This window comes from Octodon degus, unplaced genomic scaffold, assembly GCF_000260255.1.
Source record: "Octodon degus isolate 3935 unplaced genomic scaffold, OctDeg1.0 scaffold00021, whole genome shotgun sequence".
Classification (NCBI taxonomy): domain Eukaryota; kingdom Metazoa; phylum Chordata; class Mammalia; order Rodentia; family Octodontidae; genus Octodon; species Octodon degus.
Genome location: NW_004524597.1, coordinates 2,118,394 through 2,130,573, shown reverse-complemented (window position 1 = coordinate 2,130,573; position 12,180 = coordinate 2,118,394). Strand labels below are relative to the sequence as shown.

At 38.9% G+C, this 12,180-nt stretch overlaps 1 long non-coding RNA gene and 1 pseudogene across 1 annotated transcript; one reads left to right on the top strand and one right to left on the bottom strand.

Moving 5' to 3' along the window:
- Positions 1 to 288: 288 nt before the first annotated feature.
- LOC111815773 lies at positions 289 to 478 on the top strand. The gene is made up of 2 exons (XR_002820409.1): positions 289 to 338; positions 390 to 478. It is a non-coding gene; the product is annotated as an uncharacterized LOC111815773 (long non-coding RNA).
- A 113-nt stretch (positions 479 to 591) lies between these two features.
- LOC101576842 overlaps positions 592 to 12,180 on the bottom strand; it is a 45,798-nt pseudogene continuing 34,209 nt past the window's right edge.

Genomic DNA, 12,180 nt, shown 5'->3' with positions numbered 1-12,180 from the left:
ACTGGATAAGTCATCTAACCTTTCAAAGTTCTCATTAAAAGTTCTCATTAGTTGTACCAAGGGTATGAGGTTCACCTCTAGAATTTTGAGAATTGAGGGAGAAAATGTATGGAGTATGCCCTCTGTAGTAGACAGTGGGTATTCAATAATTACAATGCCCCGATGACTAAAATCTTTGGATCTATTCTTTCTAGTAGAATTTCCTGCCATGATGGAAATCTTTTTTTTTTTTTTTAACTTTCTTTCAATTTTATTGAAATGTGCCAAGAATCCATGGGCAGCACAAAAGTATGAACAGGAAAAAAAATCACATGTACAATAATTTTTAAAAAGTGAAGGTTCTCATTGCTATCTGTTTATCAATAAAACTTTGAAAAAAAAAAGTGAAGGTTAATCTTGGGAGCTATCAGTTCCCCTCTCCCACCCCCTCCAGACTTCCAGCATTTCCACTATGGTTAAGCCTCTACTAACTAGCATTTAAAAATGGAATGCAAGAACATTTTTTTGCAAAAAGAAACAACAACAACAAAACACAATGACAAAAATGAAAGAACCGTTTTCCTGCTTAGGTGGCTCTTCCTGGACCCTTGTTTAGGAGGCATGCTGAGTAGGAGAGAAGCACAACTTCAGAGTGTAAGGGTAGGGCCGCTTGGGCTTTTCACCTGGCAACAGCTCAGGAAGCCCAAGTTCTCCAGGGCATCACTCTTGGGTTCCCACTCCAGCAGCCTGGAGGAGCTGCATTCACTTTTGCCTGAGAATACCTTCACAGAAGTTGATCGTTTCACTCGAAGTTCATCGCAGATCTCAAAGAAGTTCTCCGCGGTCACCTCCAGTGGGGTGCTGAAGAAGTGCAGCCCATTGCTGGGTTACTGGATGTGTGGTTCTTGGCTGCCTGCTCTGGGATGGAGAACCAACTGCTCCTTGATTTGCTGAAATCTTTGTAACTGTAAGACCCGTCTTCTAACCCATATGACTGCCCAGGCATGATGGTGGCTGCTTAGCGATACAGACATTCATCTTCTGCCCAAACATGAAATTGTTGTTCAGGTGAATTATAGCCTGGTCCACAGCACTGCCATCAGTATTCTCCACCATAGCAGCCCTCGGCTTGCTTTTCATGAATTTCACCTTCTCCACATTGCCATATAAGCAGAAGACATTGAAGACTCCATCACAGTTCATCTTAGATTGATCTAAGCCATAGACCATGAGCACAGGGCTGTCGGCATGGGGGCCATACTCAGGTGGTGGAGGAGGGGGTGGAGGGTGCCCATACTGGGGGCCGTAGCAGCTTGGGCCCCAACGGTGAACCCCCACAGGTGGGCCCATCCTTCTCCCTTCGTAGTGAGGTGGGGGAGTGTCCGTAGCCCTCATCATGGTAAGATGGAAATCTGCATGGATATTATACAATACTGTTCCTACCAGACACATGGGACAATTAAACACTTAGAATATGGCCAGTGTGAATGAGGAATTTAATTTTTAAATTAACTTAAATTTGAATAGCTGCTTATGATTTGGTTTCCACAATGAACTGCACAGTTGTAGATCTGAACATTCCCAAACTTCCCTCCAGAACATTTACACAAATATCCTTAGATATATTTGTGATGAACCCTGTAGACCTTCTGAAATGAATCAAAAATGATGATCAGACATCAAAACTTTAGGACTCAAATGATTTTGTGAGAAGCCTAAAATTCAACCTCGCTGTTTTCCTTGAATGGCAACATTTTGTGACCTGCTTGACAGATCTGATACAGTAGCCAGAGGATGGTAAAAGTAAACTTCTGAATACATACTGCCAAAGGTAGGACAGCAGAAGTTTGGAACATGTTTCTGCAATTCTTAGGCATATATCTTTTTTTGATCTCGGAGTAATCCCTTCACTACTCCTGGCCTCAAGGCTGATTGATTGATGGCTCAATCACCTATTGATCTACATGCACAGTCCACCCATTATATCTCAGTCACGACATCTGGACATTGGAGATAAACTAGAAAATCACAAAAGTCAGCTTCTCCATTGTTAAACTCTTTAGTTTACAGGGATGCCCAGCTTTTAACAAGTGCCTTAGATTCCCTAATTCCATGCAGGGCCATGTTCTAAGTAGTACAAATAGAAAACCACTCAAAACTTAGTGGATTAAAATGATAGATTACCTTTTGTCTTTCCATGGATGAGGACAAGAAAGCAGCTTTGCTGGGAGGCCAGGTTTGGGTCTGTCATGGAGTTGTAGTCATATGGTCATTAATGTAGGGACTATCCTGAAGATTTCTTCACTTACATGTTTGTAGGATTCAAAGAGGTAATTTCTATCCCTCCCAGAACCTTGCCACACAGCACAGTCATGAAAAGAAAATAAAGCCAAGGAGCCCCCAGACCAGATTTTGGAAGCTCTGGATGTCATCAAGTCACTAGAAGTATTTACAAACTCTTCAGATAACTGTCATTGTTCCAGACTAGCAACAGGAACTATGATGGAGTGTCTGTTTTCATTTTGATGTTTTTGAAAAACCTACTATTAAAATACCATATCATCAGGAGACCTTCATAGTCAGAGTGTGGATGTTGTATAGTCTACAACAATTCTAGCTGGCCTTGTGGAATACTTGTTATGCACCCAACGCTGTGCTGAGGATTTGACAAGGGTCAAGTCAGTTAAGAATTACAACAACCCTGAAAGTGAGCCACATTTCTTTCTCTCATCAAAGGAGACAGGCTCAGACATATGAGGTAACTTGCCCAAGGCAACTCAGTCAGCCAAAATAGAACTAGGACTGAGAAAAGGAGCTTGAGAGTCAGGCAGACCTGAGTTCAGATTCAAACTTTTGTCATGACAATCTTGAATATGTGTGATTGTCACCCAGCCACATCAATCTTTAAGTTTCAATCTCCTCTTTTGTGAAATGGAATACATTCATGTTCCTCATAGGGCCACTGGCAAAACAAATGGGATGCTCTGTGCATGGTCCTTTACAATAGTACGTGACACAGAGTACTCCTGACAGTGGCTGCTGCTTTGACTGCCCCTGCTAGCTTGGAATACAGATGCTATTTGCAAATGTGTAAATAAGGTCATCATACACAACTACTAGGAAAAACAACTCTCTTTTCAGCACCCAGACTGACAGTCTCAGAGTGCAAACAAGCAAGAAGGAAATGGCTGGCCTACAGGAATAACCTCAAAATAATATTGAAAATTTAAAGGAGTAGTATCAGGCCAACCTTCAGCCCCGATCCCCTTATGTTTGCCAAGAAGGAAAAACATTTCTATAAAGATAAAGGAATGGGGCTTCAGTATCCACTCTGATATGCTCTCCTGGCTTTATAAATACATTCTCCCATGGTAAGCAGTTTATCACAACATCTGGATTTGACAAACGGTAGGTAGCTGGTTTATCAGATGATATATTTTGCATGAGTGACAGTTAATATTTCTGCTGTGGGAATGGGGAGTCTGAATTTCATGCATTTGTATAACTGGAGCAGATTATTAAACCATGCACTTTAAAAAAAGTCTTGCTATTGACCAAACTGAGGTGGGAGCTGCATGGACCTGGTGGATGGTGCTGTGTTCAGGCTCCAGGTATTATCTGTGAGCTCCATATCCTGGAGGAATCACCCTGGGGCTGAACCACAAGATTCACCCCAATGACTAAAACAAGCTTTGGAAGTAGGAGTGTCTAGTTGAAATCTTGGGTTTGCCACATTCTAATTGATGCCTCTGGATCTAGTATCCAGCCCTCTTCGAGCTTCACATTTTTCCTTGGTAAATGGGGAATAGGGACAGCAGCCTCACAGACTCCTTTGTGGATGCGTTGAAATGATACAGGCAAAGTGTTATAGCATTTGCTATCACAAAGGTGTTCAGTTAATGTCTCTAAACATCAATTCTCTTTCTCCCACCTGTCCCAGTTTCATCTCGATAATGAAGGCTTTGAATTGAAGGCTTTCTGAGTTTCCTTTCAGCCTAAAATAATTCTGGTTAGTGACTGATTCTGAGCTCTGAGATACAGATGAGCCATGTAGGTGTGAAACCAAGACAGGTGGGCAGGAGTTAGGCATGTGAGGGTGTAAAGTTGAAAGACAGCAGTAAAATCAGATGAGCAGTGTACAAGTGAATATGATCAAAGGTGCACTAAAATAGAGACCGTTCTTTAATGGTATAAAATGAGCTCCTCTGCTGAGGAATCTCAGAGCTACAGAAATCAGATAACAGGGAAAGCTCAGTAGATGCCTAGTAGAAGGTGGAATAAAGGCCTGTGCCTATGAAGTGTGCTACACGCAGGCAGGTCTGGGGGCAAGTTCACATCTTCAATCAACAATTCCAAGAACAGATTTGTTAACCCAGGGGCCACAATGTTAAAAGCATACATAAGAATACTGAGATGTTTTTGGACATCTGTGGGAGTTCCTACCCTATCCACATGATATGCATTAAGTCATCCCTAACATCACCTTACAAAACAAGCACCAGTGTTATCTCAGGTGTAGGAAACGAAGGGTTCTAAGATTAAAGAGCTAATAAAAGGCAGCTTGAGGATTCAGATATTTGACTTCAGAGACCCTGCTCTTAATTGCTGCTTCTGCACAGCACAGGGAGAGACTGTACATCTACTAGAGCTACAATAAGCTTAGGCTCAAAATAGACTTGCTTGGTTACCCAGCAGTATCCAGCATCTGTTCTGCCTACGTAAAATCCACATTTGTTTGAGAATGGTTATACCGTGTTATCATGCAATGGTCCTTCTACCTGTAGGGTAGACTGGCAATCTGCAAACCTATGTCACCTCTGGCTACAGGCTAATGATGTAGGAACTATTTGTGGGACCCTGTTCATGGTAGGACTAAGTGCAGATCATCTCTAACAAAGCTACACTTATAGGATGTGTTCCCCATGTGGGTCCAGTTCCAAAAGGAAGGTTACTGTGAGACCTCAAATTATGCCACTCTCTGTACTCTGATTCTACTGTCAAATAAAATTCCAAACTTCCACCAGCAATTGAGGAACAGGAAGAATGATCCTTTTGTTTCACATCCTTTTTGAAAAAGGATTTTATAGATTGACAGGAAGAGAAACAGGGGCCAGGGAGTTGGCTCAGTAGAATAAGCGCAAGGTCCTGAGTTCAATCCCTTTGATTCCATTCATATTAGCCCTATATATTTGTCTATGCCTTACCAGTAGCTCATGAATCAGATGGAAATGCATGCAAGTTGTAGTATGCAGAACAAAGCAGGCCCCTCAGAGGCTGAGGTCAGCAGTGAGAAGGAAAGTGGGTCATCTGGAACCTGCTCCTCCCACCCCAGACTCCTGAAGAGCCTAATTACTTCCTTTGGTTTAGCTTAACTCTTCATCAGAAAAATATGGTACCACTCCTTAAAACAGATTGAAAAACAGTGGTGGATGTCAAAGTGCATTGTAAATGTTCGAGCAGCACTTCTTAAATTTTAATGTGCATACGAATCACCTGGGGTTTGTTAAGATGTACATTCTGCTTCAGCAAGTGTACTGGCTTCCTGTGGATGCCATAACAAATTACCAAACCTGCTGGTTTAAAGCAACGGAAATTTGTTCTCCTCCACTTTAGAGGCCAGAAGTTTAAGATCAAGGTGTCAGCAGAGTTGATCTTTCTATACTTTCTAGTGGACTATTTGTTCTATGCCTCTCTCCCAGTTCCTGGTATATGTTGGCAATTTTAAAGTTTTAAAGTTTATGGACCTGTTGCACCCATTTTTATATTTGTCTTTATACAGCCTTCTTCCCTGTGATCTCTGTGCCCTCTTTTCTACCATCAGGCTACTTATGTGCATGAATTCATCTACATTAATTTCACCCACAGGGACTCTTATTTCAAATAAGGTTCCTTTCCCGATACCACCTAAGATGCCAAATGGACATATCTTGTTCAGGGAGGAGCAATTGTGTTCACCACAGTGGGGCTCTGTATACCTAACTAGTTCCTAGGTGTTGCTAGCTCACAGACCTCTTTGAGAAGCAAGGCTTGAAACAGGACTGTTTATCAGCAGCAGTTCAGATGGGTTATATACAATGTTAGTGCATGCCCAGATCTACTGTAGATTCATAGCTTATTGGACAAAATTTCTGATCTTTTAAAGAAAACATGGATAGGAGTGAACACAACCTGGCCTGACAAAAATTTCCCAGCTCTGACCTTTTGATCTAACTCTTGGCTATGAAAGGGAGGTAGAGCCAGAATGTGCAAGTGGCACAATCATTTCTGTGCTGTTGTCTTTTGATTCTTGAGGCTTACATAAATCTCCTTATCACCTAGAATAATGTACACTAAAAATACATGTAGTTCTATTTAAAGGGATGGCTACCCTGGGTGTGGTGGCACATGCCTACCATCCTAGTATTCTGTTAGGCTGTGTCAAGATGGTCGAAAGTTTGAGCCCAGCTTGGGAATTTAGTGAGGCTGTCTCTCAAAATAAAATACAATAGAAAGATGGGGGCTGCAGCTCAGTGTGAAGGTACTGGACTCAATCCCAAGTACTGAAAAATATGAGGTGATTGTTTATAAACCTCAGAGTCCTTCTAACTTCACTAAACCCACAGAAGCTCAGCCACATTTTCACATCAGAGAAATCAGTATCCCATTGTTGTAGATGTGAATTAACTGCTTGCCTTTAAATTTTGGCTCTGCCACTTTTTATCAGCTCAATGACCCTAGAGAAATTGAGTACCTTCTGTATTTCAGTTTTCTTATCTGAAAATACCTGGAAAAATAATAGTATTTGTTTCATAGGCCTATTTTAAATATTTAAGAGCTAGTACATAGGGCTAGTGCTTAATAAACTGTCCCAAACCTGTGGGTGCCATCAATATTGTATTTACTATTACTATGATGTTGATGTAGTCCACTGTTGGTTCTGATTTAATACCACTTTCCTATAAGGGTTTCTAAATGGAAAGCTTGTTCCAGGGACTATGACAACAAAATCCCATTTACCCATACCTTTTAATATTTCATTTCATGTTTTATCTGTTGATATAATTTATACCTTGGCTCATCCTCAGAAGGATGTAAAACAGAACGGGGCACCATAACCCTTATCAAGAAATGTAAGGCCTTCTTGGGATTGTTTTCTGACCTGCTCCTTCGCATGTGTGACGTGTCTAAAGACATTTCATCTGAAGAAGTGCTACATAGGTGAGATTGTGTCTCCCAGTCCTGAGGGCGACAGGGAGAAATGGAAGAAATACGACAGTGGAGCCCAAGAACCAGTGTGGAGGATGAAGCTTCGGCACAGCTTGCCTGGAAAGCTCTGTCTTCAAAGGAATCTTCTATAAATGCCAACCAGCGAGACCCTGTGCTGCACAGAGAAGCACTGAGCGGCGACCACATATTTCAGCCCACGTCTCTCCTTCCTTCCCCGGTAAAGGTTAAATTCAGACTGCAAAGTTTTCTATTTACTCACAACTCTGCCTTGCATGTAAAGATCCTTGAGGGAGTAATGTGATGATCCTTCCGCTAAGCTTTAAATATTTATAAACAGAAATATCACTTTTCCATAATAATAAAATCTTTAATATACATAGGTCACAAATTGTCTGGTAAGCACAATAAAGTTCCACATTTAATCTTCATAACATCACTGTAAATTCAATATTATTGTCCTCATTTCCCAGTGAGATAAATACATTTAAAAGAAGACACATAAGTTTCTCAAGGTCAGTGATTTAATATCCTGCTGTATCTGTTTTACTCTGGTATTTGACACAATACCTGTGTGTGGTAATACAAAACACAATGCTGCTTCCAATACGCATTTGCAGTATAATGCATGAAACAGCCTATGTACGTAGTCAGCTCTTCTTACCCCTGGGCTCTATGATCACAGATTCAGCTGACATGGAGTGAAAATAGTTTTTTAAAAACTGCATCTGTATGGATTTCATTTAGGCCTACAAAAAGGAGCAGTTAATACTTACTTTGTTTTGTCTCTTCTTTTCAATGATTTGTCCTTTTTCTCTTCTTAATTTCTTCTACATTTCTTTCTTCTTCCAATTTTGCATGCATATATCTGTCAATATGAACAACTAGTTGGAAGACAACACTACACATTACAACAAATACTGTGAAATTTGTGTTATTTTGTTAAGTGAAATTCTGTATCACTTATAAATTTTCTTTATTTTTTTAACTTCTATACATTTTAATGAGAGAAAAGATAAAATAGCAATGGAACAGTTTCAAAACAGGTTAGGATGACAGTTACAATAATTAATACATTGTCTTCATAGTAGTTATTCAGAGGACAAGATGTACACATGATATCTTGTCTAAATAATATTGCTACAAACTTTTTTCTCATTGAACTAAGAGAAAGTAGCTGTATGTCTATCCTATTTTGTATACAGGTATATATTTTTCACTACAAGATGGTTCTTTATTTATATCCCCCTTTTTTGTTTTGTTTTGTCAGCAATGGGTGTTCTACTACAGTTAGAAAAGCTGTATTTGGAGAAGTCTTTAAAGGACTGTTTCATACTTGAAGCCAGTCTGAAGACTGTAGGTACTTGATCTCAGCAAAATAACCCAATATAGTCCAATAGTCCATAATAGTAGTGGGTTATCAGCAGAACTGGTAATTGTCAGAAGTTGTTGACTTGAGCCTTTTATAGCTTAGCATATTAATATGGCATTACTTTTTATACCTCGTGGTTATACTTTTCTGCTGGATGGTTAAGACCAAGTTAAAAAAAAGACATATATAACTAAATATGTAACTTTTGTATTTGACAAGGTCAGTCTAGTGCCCTCAGGATCTACCCTGAAATCACGTGCAGCACCTTGTAGATCTTTTGTCAGTGTCTGCCATCCGGATGAGTCACGGTCATTGCTTGACCAATTTGCTCTCTGTGAAAGCCTGAGAGAGTTTTTTCTCTTTAGGTGACACTCTTTAGGCACACTGTACAACATAAATCACTTTCCTCTGTGGCCCCATAATCTCCTTGATCAGAAAATTTGAGACACCACTGAGTTACAAGATGTCACAGCACAGATTCTCTTATACCCTGAGTCCTCACTGACCTTAAAGTGCTAGGGCCAAAATATTGGCCATCCTTGTGGCCCTTCTTTTTCTCTAATTTTTTGTCTGCAAACTTAAGTTGTCAAACATCCAGAAGAGAAACTTAATGATATTATTACCCTGTAACAGAGACAGTTGAGCTTAACATCCCTATCTGTCTGAATATCAAACACCTTAGATATAATATGGAACTGCTATTTTCCAACAACCTCAGATATTCTAAAATGTAAAACCCTATAGGATGTGAAAAAAAACAATTACACATTTTTACATAGAAATTTAGAAATCAAATCATATACAACATTGTAGCAGGACAATCCTATGACTTTTTTTGTCTCTTGTTTTCTCTTACCTTTTTTCACAAACATTTGCTTTAAAGAGTATAGCAATTATTGATAGATATTGGAAGAAGTATGCATTTAGAAGACCAAAATGACACATATTTCAAGCATGGTTTTAATATTACACATTTCTATCCTCAGTTTAGTTGTATAGTTCACAGATATCAGCATATAGAGTTAGTCAGAGTGAGAATTCTACCAATTAACTGCTAGTTTCAAAAACCTGCTGGAGATTCTTAGGATCATTGCCTTAACCATCTTGTGTATATAAATGTATGGTTTTGCCCCTGCCATGTTTCCTACCTTTTCTCCTTTCTCTCTCTTCATTGCTTAATCTTTAATTTTTTGCTTTCCATTTCACTGTGTTACACCTTTCAATTTTTATTTCTTTTTTTTATTTCTTACTCTAGGGAGACAATATGATGCTTACACATGTGGGATGGTTTATTTCACTTATGAGTATAGCTTCAACTTGCATCCACGTACTTATGAAGGCTTCGAGTTCATTATTCTTTATAGCTGAGTAATACTCCATTGTATAAAAACACCACATCTTTTTCATCCATTTCTCAAGTGACCAGCATTTTGGTTGGTTCCAAAATTTGGCTATCACAAATTGTGCTATAAACATAGATGCACATATATCACTATGATATGATGCTTTCAGTTCTTTTGGGAAAATTCCCAGTAGGAGGGATAGCTGGATTGAATGGGATTTTCAGTCCTAGTTTCTTGAGGAGTCTCCACACTGATTTCCATAATGGTTGTACCAGTCTATATTCCCACCAGCAGCGGAGCAGTGTTCCTTTTTCCCCTCACCATTTCCAACATTTGTTACTTTTTCTGTTTAAATGCTATTTTTACTCTCTTTAAAAAAATAAAAATATACTCTATTGAACATTTAAAAATATTTTTTGTTATCAATCTGTAAACTATTCTGAGAAATATTACGTAACAATCCTGTTGTATTAGGTATTTTAAAAAATTAAAAATGTTTTATTTATTTATTTGGTACAAGGGTTGCACTACACAGCTCAGACTCAAGTGATTCTCCTGTCTAAGTCTCTCCACTACTGGGATTATACGCCTGCACCACCATGCCCAGTTTGAGTGGCCAGCATAGTACAGGACAGCACAGTATGTGGTGCCAGGGATTTACAACTGGTCCCTGCACTTTCCTAAACAGGCGCTTAGTCTCCTGTGCTATCTTGGTAGGCTTGTAATGTATCTTTTACTGAAATATTTTTTTTTAAATTTAGTTTCATCATAAATTTTGAACATACCTGTTATGTGACAGGATAGTCATAGGTAACATGAGATGCTATGTCATTTAAATAAAGCACCTGAGCACCCAAAGGTTTTGGTATATGCAAAGAATCACTCATGGATCTCAAAGGCTAAACAAACGGTGTTTTGGAGGCTGGGAGGAATATAAGTGTATTATTTAATATGATTGTGAATGCTGCACATTACAATCCTACACATTTCTTAGTTTTCTCATTTTACTTTTAATACAATATATTCATACACATGCACACAAATTTTTTTCTAATACTTCAAAGTAGTTAACACAAGACCAACTTCACTGGAGTTACTGATGAAAGATCAGTCTCTGATAAAATTCAAGGCACAAGAATCTGAACTCACTTACGGATTCCAGAAATAACCTGCATAGGCCATTGAATTGCATGGTCTGCTCAAAGCTGGTTCTCACAATGCATGATGGATGCTTTTATATATTTGTTGCATATGAGAAATCAGTAGCTAACTGGTAAGAAAATTACCTGTCAGTTTCCAGGAAGAACAGATGTGATAAGCAAGCCAGACTGCTGCAAAAATTGTAACAAATGGGACTTATTAGAAAGGTTTTAGACAGTTGTCTCTTGAAGTTAAAAGTTTAATTTAAACATTTTTTATTAGTCTAATCATGTGAACAAGAAAAAAGTACATAAGAAACTGTACTATATTGGATTATTTTGCTGAATTCATGCACCTACAGTATGTGAATGGCAATGGAAAACCCATCTCTGACAAAAGTAAAAAAAAAAGGAGGATGTAAATGAAGGACCATTTTGTATTGAAATATACATATATATCTGTATATACAAAATAGTTAGCATAGATATACAGCTACTTTATCTTAGTTCAATTAGAAGACCTTAGCAGATAAAGAAGAAAGTTTTGAACTAAGAGTGTTTAGACAAGATATCATGTCTGCATCTTGTACTATGAATAGCTACTACAAAGACAACAATATGCAATGTATTAACTATTGTAACTGTCCTACTAAACTGTTTTGAAACTGTCTCTGCTACTTCTTTCTCAATAAAATTAATAAAAGAAACATGTTGACCACCATTTGTTGAATTTTTATGGTCGAGACTATGTTGAGTTCTTGCAAAAGACCACAGATCTATTAAGAAAAGTGTCATTCTGCTTGTTTTATATAGAAGAAGGCCAAGGCTCAATGCACTTGGATGTTGGATCTTGAATGTCCTTCAAAGGCCAACTTGCTGAATACATGGTCTTTGGCCCACAGCACTATGGGGAGGTGGCTGAACTTTTAAAAGTCAGGCCCTACTGGGAGGAAGTCAGGTCATTGGAGGCAAGCCATCTAAGGTTGTACGGGGACCATCTCTTTTTTTTTTTCTCTATTTGCTTCCTGGCTACCTTGAGGTGAGCAGCCTATGTATCTGCCATAATGCTCTATGCTGGCACAGGTCCAAAGCAACAGTTATGAGTGATCATGAATTGGAGCATCTGAAGCTAGAAGCCAAAGCA